The sequence below is a fragment of the Triticum dicoccoides genome, chromosome 2B (genome assembly GCF_002162155.2).
Source record: "Triticum dicoccoides isolate Atlit2015 ecotype Zavitan chromosome 2B, WEW_v2.0, whole genome shotgun sequence".
Taxonomy (NCBI): Eukaryota; Viridiplantae; Streptophyta; class Magnoliopsida; order Poales; family Poaceae; genus Triticum; species Triticum dicoccoides.
The window spans coordinates 491,499,131-491,506,913 of NC_041383.1; positions in this window are offsets into that span (position 1 = coordinate 491,499,131).

Here is a 7,783-nt window from a genome sequence, read left to right on the forward strand (position 1 = left end):
GGCGGCGAGCAGGTGCGTGGCGCGCGCTGCGGTCGCCGTCGGGCACCTGCCTGCCTGCCTGGCCGGCAAGCAGCTCGCTGGACCGGCGCTGGGCTGGGCCGGCAGGTGGGCCGGGAGCAGGCGCCAGGTAAGCTTTTTCCATTTCTTTCTGTTTTTTGTTTTTTTAATACTTCTGCAACTTTGTTGAATTAAATAAAATACTTAGACTACTCCTAAAATCACCAAACTACTCCTGGTCCATAGTTGGATTATTTCCAACATGAAACATTTTAGTTTGGAGATATTTGAGCATTTAAATATTTTATATAATTTTAAATGCCCAAATTCAAATATTTATGATTTAATTCAAAAACCCTAAGCTGGCCTAGGAAAATGTGCACCACTTTTGGCAGAGGTTCTGAACCAAGACAAAAATGATGGGCATTTTAGAAGGGCATTTCAGGTTCATTGAAAAAGTTTTCAGTAAACCCTAATTGGATTCAGAGGGGACTGGGGGTTCTGTCATCCCCATTTCAGGTTTCTGATGAAAGAGTAAACATGATACAACACTCTAATGCATGGCTAACTAGGATGTGACAACTCACCCCCACTCAAAAGAATCTCGTCCCGAGATTTGGGTTCCTCCGGAAAGAAGGCGGGATACTCAAGTCGAAGACGATCCTCCCTTTCCCAAGTTGCTTCATCCTCAGAATGGTGCGACCATTGAACTTTGAGAAACTTGATATTATGACGTCGAGTGGTACGCTCGGCCTGATCGAGGATACGAATGGGGTACTCTCGATATGTAAGATTATCTTGGAGATCAAGCTTTTCGTAGTCCACTCCACGGATAGGATCCGAGAAGCAATGCCTGAGTTGAGAAACGTGGAAGACATCGTGGACTCTGGAGAGGTGCGGAGGTAGTTCCAACTGGTAGGCAACTTCTCCTCGTTTGGCGAGAATGCGAAAAGGTCCAATGTAACGAGGAGCCAATTTGCCTTTGATACCGAAACGATGGGTTCCCTTCAGAGGGGTAACCCGAAGATAAGCCTTCTCGTCAACCTCGAAAGTCATAGCCTTATGTTTTCGGTCATATTGACTCTTTTGACGAGATTGGGCTGTTTTCAACTTTTCACGAACGATGCGAACTTGTTCTTCTCCTTCCTGAATCATATCCGGGCCAAAGAATTGTCTTTCCCCGGTCTCTGACCAGTTAAGGGGTGTTCGACACCGTCGTCCATAGAGAACTTCAAAAGGGGCTTTACCCAAGCTAGATTGATAGTTGTTGTTGTAAGCGAATTCGGCAAATGGAAGGCACTTCTCCCAATCCATTCCGAATGAGATAACAGAGGCTCGAAGCATGTCTTATAGAATCTGGTTGATGCGTTCCACTTGACCACTCGACTGAGGGTGGAAAGCGATGCTAAAGGAGAGACGGGTTCCCATAGCATTTTGGAAACTTTCCCAAAATCGAGAGGTGAAAATACTTCCTCGATCCGAGTTAATTTCCAAAGGAACACCATGGAGAGACACTATTCGGGAGATGCATAAGTCTGCCAGCTGACTAGCGGTTATACTCTCACGAACAGGTAGGAAATGGGCCACTTTGGAAAGACGATCGACAACGACAAAGATAGCATTATTCCCTCTCTTGGTCCTGGGAAAACCGGTAATGAAATCCATACCAAGTTTATCCCACTTCCATTCAGGAATAGCTAGGGGTTGAAGGGTGCCAGCAGGCCGTTGATGCTCTGCTTTTACACGACGACAGACGTCGCAATTAGCAATATACTGAGCAATTTCTCTCTTCATCCTAGTCCACCAAAACCTCTGGCGTAGGTCCTGATACATCTTAGTACTACCGGGATGAATGGCGAGAGGAGATTCATGAGCCTCCTTAAGGATCAATCGCCTCAGGTTTCGCACTTTGGGAACCACTAGTCGATTCCCGAAGTATACGACCCCTTGATCATTAATGGAGAAACAATTCGCAATTCCTTTCTTGATGTTTCTCTTGATGCGGGAGATTCCCGGATCTACCTTCTGTGCTTTGATGATCTGATCCGTAAGGGTAGGTTTTGCCACCAAGGTGGAAAGAAAACCTTGAGGAACAATGTGAAGGTTAAGCTTCCGAAATTCCTCATGGAGAAGCGGTTGACTTTGTTGTAACATCAGGTTGTTACAATAGGATTTACGACTTAGCGCATCAGCCATGACGTTGGCTTTTCCTGGGGTGTAAGTTATTCCTAAGTCGAAATCTGTGATCAACTCAACCCAACGTCTTTGCCTGAGATTCAAATCCGGTTGGGTGAAAATGTACTTCAGACTTTGGTGATCAGTGAATATTTCGCAACGGTTACCGAGGAGGTAATGTCGCCAGGTCTTAAGTGCATAGACTACGGCTGCAAGCTCTAGATCATGAGTAGGATAATTCTCCTCATGTGGGTGCAATTGACGTGAGGCGTAAGCAATTACATGTCGATCTTGCATGAGAATACAGCCTAGTCCTTGTCGCGAGGCGTCGCAGTAGATAACAAAGTCCTTGGAGAAGTCTGGCGGTACCAGAACGGGAGCAGAAGTCAGGCGTCTTTTTAGTTCCTGAAAGCTGTGCTCACATAGTGGAGTCCATTCAAACTTTTTATCCTTCTTAAGGAGTTCGGTTAGAGGTTTAGCAACTTTGGAGAAGTTTTCGACAAAGCGACGGCAATAACTCGCTAAGCCTAGAAAACTCCGAACTTGCTTGACCGATTCAGGTGGAGTCCAATTAAGGACGGCTTGAACTTGCTCAGGGTTAACAGCAATACCTTTACCAGATATTACATGACCCAGATAGGTCACTTCTGACAACCAAAATTCACATTTGGAAAACTTGGCATAAAGGCGGTGCTCTCGAAGTTTCTTCAACACTAGCCTTAGATGTTCGGCATGTTCTTCCTCGTTCTTGGAATAGATGAGTATATCATCGAGATAAACTACGACGAATTTATCCAAATACTCCATGAAGATTGAGTTCATTAACCGAGAAAAGGTGGCTGGAGCATTGGTTAAACCGAAGGACATGACGGTGTACTCGTATTGGCCATAACGAGTAACAAAGGCCGTTTTAGGAATGTCCCCGTTTCTGATTTTGATTTGATGGTAGCCCAACCTCAAATCCATCTTGGAGAAGACTGAGGATCCAGTGAGCTGATCATACAGGTCGTTGATCCTAGGGAGCGGATATTTGTTCTTGATTGTGACCAAATTGACCGGTCGGTAATCTACAACCATCCGGTCCGTACCATCCTTCTTCTTGACGAATAGGACGGGGCAAGCCCACGGAGATGAACTAGGTCGGATGAAACCCTTTTTCAAGGACTCATCGAGTTGTTTTTTAAGCTCGGCTAGTTCTAGTGGTGCCATCTTATAGGGTCTTCTAGCAATCGGAACGGTTCCTGGAATGAGGTCTATTACGAACTCAACATCCCTGTCGGGTGGAACACCTGGCAATTCCTCTGGGAAGACATCCGGGAAGTCACGGACTACCGGAACGTCCTCAAGGTCTGGCAAAGGGCTGGCGTTAAGAGAATATAATTGTCGCTTGGCTAATCGGGTCAAGACATTGACTATCTTCCCCGAAGGATGAGTGAGTTGAACAGTCCTAGAGAAGCAATCAATTTTGGCATGATGAGCTGACATCCAGTCCATACCCAAAATGATATTAATATCTGAAAATTTGAGAGCTATCAAAGATGCAAGGAAAACAAGTCTATCGACTTGGATTTCATTTCCATAACTTACCCTGGAGGTCTGCCATCTAGAACCAGGAGTAGAAATTTCCATAGTGGATGGCATGTCACAGAATGCGGTGTTATGCAGACGGGCATAGTTCTCGGATATAAATGAATGAGAGGCTCCTGTATCGAAAAGAACAGATGCCGGGTGGCAATTAACAAGGAGCGTACCGAGAACGACGTTGGGATCCTCTTGAGCTTCTTCGGCAGAGATACAGTTGACATGGCCACGTGTAGCGGTGGCCGGCTTGGCGTGGAACACTTTCCCTGTCGGCTTGCCACGGCCAACAGCTTTAGCAGATTGGTTGGGGTTGGTCTGGGGACACTCACGCATATAGTGGCCAGATTCCCCACACTTGAAACAAGTCACGGAACTGGAACGTGGAGGAGCATTGTTGGTTGGACCCCCATAGGGCTTGGCTGGTGCAGACTGTTGAACGGGGCGAGGCGTCTGGAAGGATGGCCTCGGTGTGAACCTGGGTGGCAGGGCGGTGTTGGGCACCCACACGCGGCGCTTCTGAGGACCAGCACCGGATGAGGAACCCATGTCACGGCCATGCTTGCGTGTTGCATCATAATCAGTCTGACCAGTTTCAGCACTGATGGCCTTGTTAACAAGTTTCTGAAAAGATGTGCACTCATGCAGACGGAGGTCGCGGCGAAGCTTAGGACTAAGCCCCTTACGGAACCTTGCTTGCTTCTTGGCATCAGTAGAAACTTCCTCAGTTGCATATCGTGCGAGGTTACCAAACTCCCTGCTGTAAGCATCCACAGAGAGTCGGCCCTGAGTGAAACTGCAAAATTCCTCACGTTTACGGTCCATGAGACCCTCCGGAATGTGATGTTCACGGAAAGCCTCGCTGAATTCAGCCCAAGTAGTGACATGGCCCGCTGGGCGCATAGCTCCATAATTCTCCCACCATAGACTGGCGGGGCCTTCAAGATGATATGCAGCAAAGGTGACCTTGTCAGCCTCAGCTACTAGCGCGGAACGCAGCTTGTGAGAGATACTGCGAAGCCAATCATCAGCGTCGAGAGGCTCGACGGAGTGGTGGAACGTGGGTGGATGTAACTTGATAAAATCACTGAGTGACACCACGTTAGTCCTCTGATGGTGTGCCGTGTTCTGTTCAATACGCTCCAACAAACGGTTGGTCTCCCGCTTGTTTCTTTCGGCTTCCATCATAACCTCGGCTAGGGAAGGAGGATGAGGCAGATTTGCATTCCTGACTTCGCTGCCTTCGGCCTGCTCTTGGGGAGCAGGGTTAGTGCGCGTGTTGACCATCCTAGGTAAACAAGACAATGATTTAGTCAGGATGATAAAATTCCGACATAGGATACAGAATGTAAGGAATAACTCAGAATGCAAGATGATCATCCGTATGACATGGTAGATACAGAAACTGCTTCTTTATTCCATCGTCATACACACCATACAGGGTTTAGTACAAGACCAAACAAGGTACTATTACGGTGAAAAGAGGATTACATCTCATCGGAGGCATTCCAAGCTCCTATACATTATTTTTCTACACCTCCGGAAGGCGATACAAACTAGGTCATATCCCACGAGTCACGCAGGACGATAGACGACACAGCTAACACGAACTAGTGATACTACCACTAACTCAGACCGATCCGTAGTAGTCCTCGTAGAAGTCACCTCCATAGCCTGGAAGCTCAACATGATCATCCAGAAACAGACGATCTCGCGGAGCTTGTGGACCATAGGGGCTAGGATGAGGTCTTGGACCAACAGACGGTGGCCTGCGGGGACCGCGAGGTGGGGTGATGCCTCCTACATCACGCCAACCCATCACGTCTGGCAGAGCAGATCTCACAGGATAGAGATCGCGCATATCTGAATATCCAGCTTGCACCGCCGGTGCGAACCGAGTCAAAGTGGCCCAGTGGTCAGCACGGGTATTGAAGAGCTCTAACCTTAAGGCCCGATTTTCACGGTCCTTATCCTCGAGCATCTCAGCAGTGGTGCGAGTCCGTGAATCCTCCTGAGTGGAGTCAGCATAGATAGCCTGGAGATACCCTTGTGCTCCCGGAAGTGATCCTGGCATATACCGGAAATCAGAGTCCCGAAATAACCCAGATCTGACTCGCATAATGGTCATCATAGAGTAGGCGGCGTCCTGCACAGCCATCTCAATGGTAACCCCGAGTCCATAAGAGCAGTGAAGAGGCTCGGTGGATCTAGGATAAGATGGAAATATCCTGACAGTGCAGAGATACTGGCTTTGATTGAAATCTCGGAATTGCTCTTCGATCGTGTACTCGGGATACCAGCGGTATCCAGCCTCAGTCATTACCCTGACCAACTTAGCAGTATGGCCGGGTACATCTAGGCATCGAGTCAGGCGAACCACTTGATTGAGGTCGCGAGTGGCCATCTGAAAGCACAATCATAATGCAAAGGCATTAGAATTTCTAGCAAAATTTCGGCAGCATAACAGCTGTAAATGCTCAAAAAGGATTTGAGACATTTGACAAAGGATTTCGTACACACTCATCATCATTATATCAAAGTTCTGAAACCATTCTGGCAACATAATGTGGTAGTAGATCTGAACTAGGCTTGTATCCATCAAACTTATAAGGTACTACTGATTAGTAACTCGTGATCCTGATAGAGAGAACAGATCCTAATTCCTTAACCCCCGGTGGAAGAATGGACTGACTCAGATCAGAAAGTCATAAGGTATAAGGAGTAAAAAAGAGCCTTACGTTCCATCCCACAAACAATTCCCCTACATATAACTAAAGAATTTCTAGACTCAACATCGACCAGTTTGGCTTGGAGAACCTACAGGCAGTCCGGCTCTGATGCCAACGCTGTCAGGACCCCGACTCGATGTCACATCGATCTAGCAGGTAACACCTCATATCACTTTGCGGCCTCACGCACGGTATCCCCACGGGTGTCGTCTTTCCTTTTCCCGGGACCGTTTGCGCCTTTTGGCTCACGTATATGATAGTGTCGCTAGCATCCATATGATAAAGAGCCCGGGCCTTCACAAGCTCAGGGTCACCACCTGGGTCTTTAGCCTACTCGTTGATGTCAACGTCTACATAGAACCCATCAGAAGGGGTTGCAGCGTCTTCCGTAAAAAATGTAGATTATAGCAACATGAGTACAAGGGTACTCAGCAAGACTTACATCAGATCCTACATACATGCATAGTATCAAGAAGGGTTGGTGGAGTTATTGCAGCAAGCCAGCTTTGACTCTTGGCTAGGCTATCCTACGATACTCCAACTGAAATGGTTTTGCGCACACGAGTCCACTACTCACCACTTCAATACACTACCGAGGATCCGCCTCCGTCCTCCTACGGAAGAGCCATCCTCGGCACTCACACTTATCTTGAGGCTTTTAGTAGTTTCCATTTACTTGTCTATGAACTGTATAGGCAACCAAGTAGTCCTTTACCGCGGACGCGGCTATTCGAATAGATCATGTTAACCCTGCAGGGGGTACTTCTTCATACACGCTCTCACCACTTACCGTCGTTTACACGACATGTACTCGGCAACCTTCAAGCGGAAGCCCAACGTGGGTGTCGGCCACGACCTACCTAATCACCTAAGCCTCCAGTCCAGGTTTATCGCCTATTCAGGTTCCATCCGCAGGGAGTCCGGCCGAGGTTTCCCATACGGCCCCGAACGATGTGAACAGGGTTCCCGAGATACCTAACGGGTATTCGGTACACCCGTCCACGTACCTACCGCATCACAGCCCACCCCTACGGTCAGCGCTGTCCACGGCCTCCAGTAGGCTACAAACACCAGAAACTACTTGCAACTCCTGGACGGAGAACTAGGGTGAATAAGAAGTCGAGAGGGTACATTGGTTTCGGGCCCAATGCATGGTAGTAGCTGATTCTTAAATCACACATACAGATCTCAGTGCTTAAGGTCGGCTTCAATGAAACAACCCACCATGTACTCCTACATGGCCTCTCATCGATACCTTTACCAAATCGTGTTCACCACACCACTCTCATTACCGACATAATCAT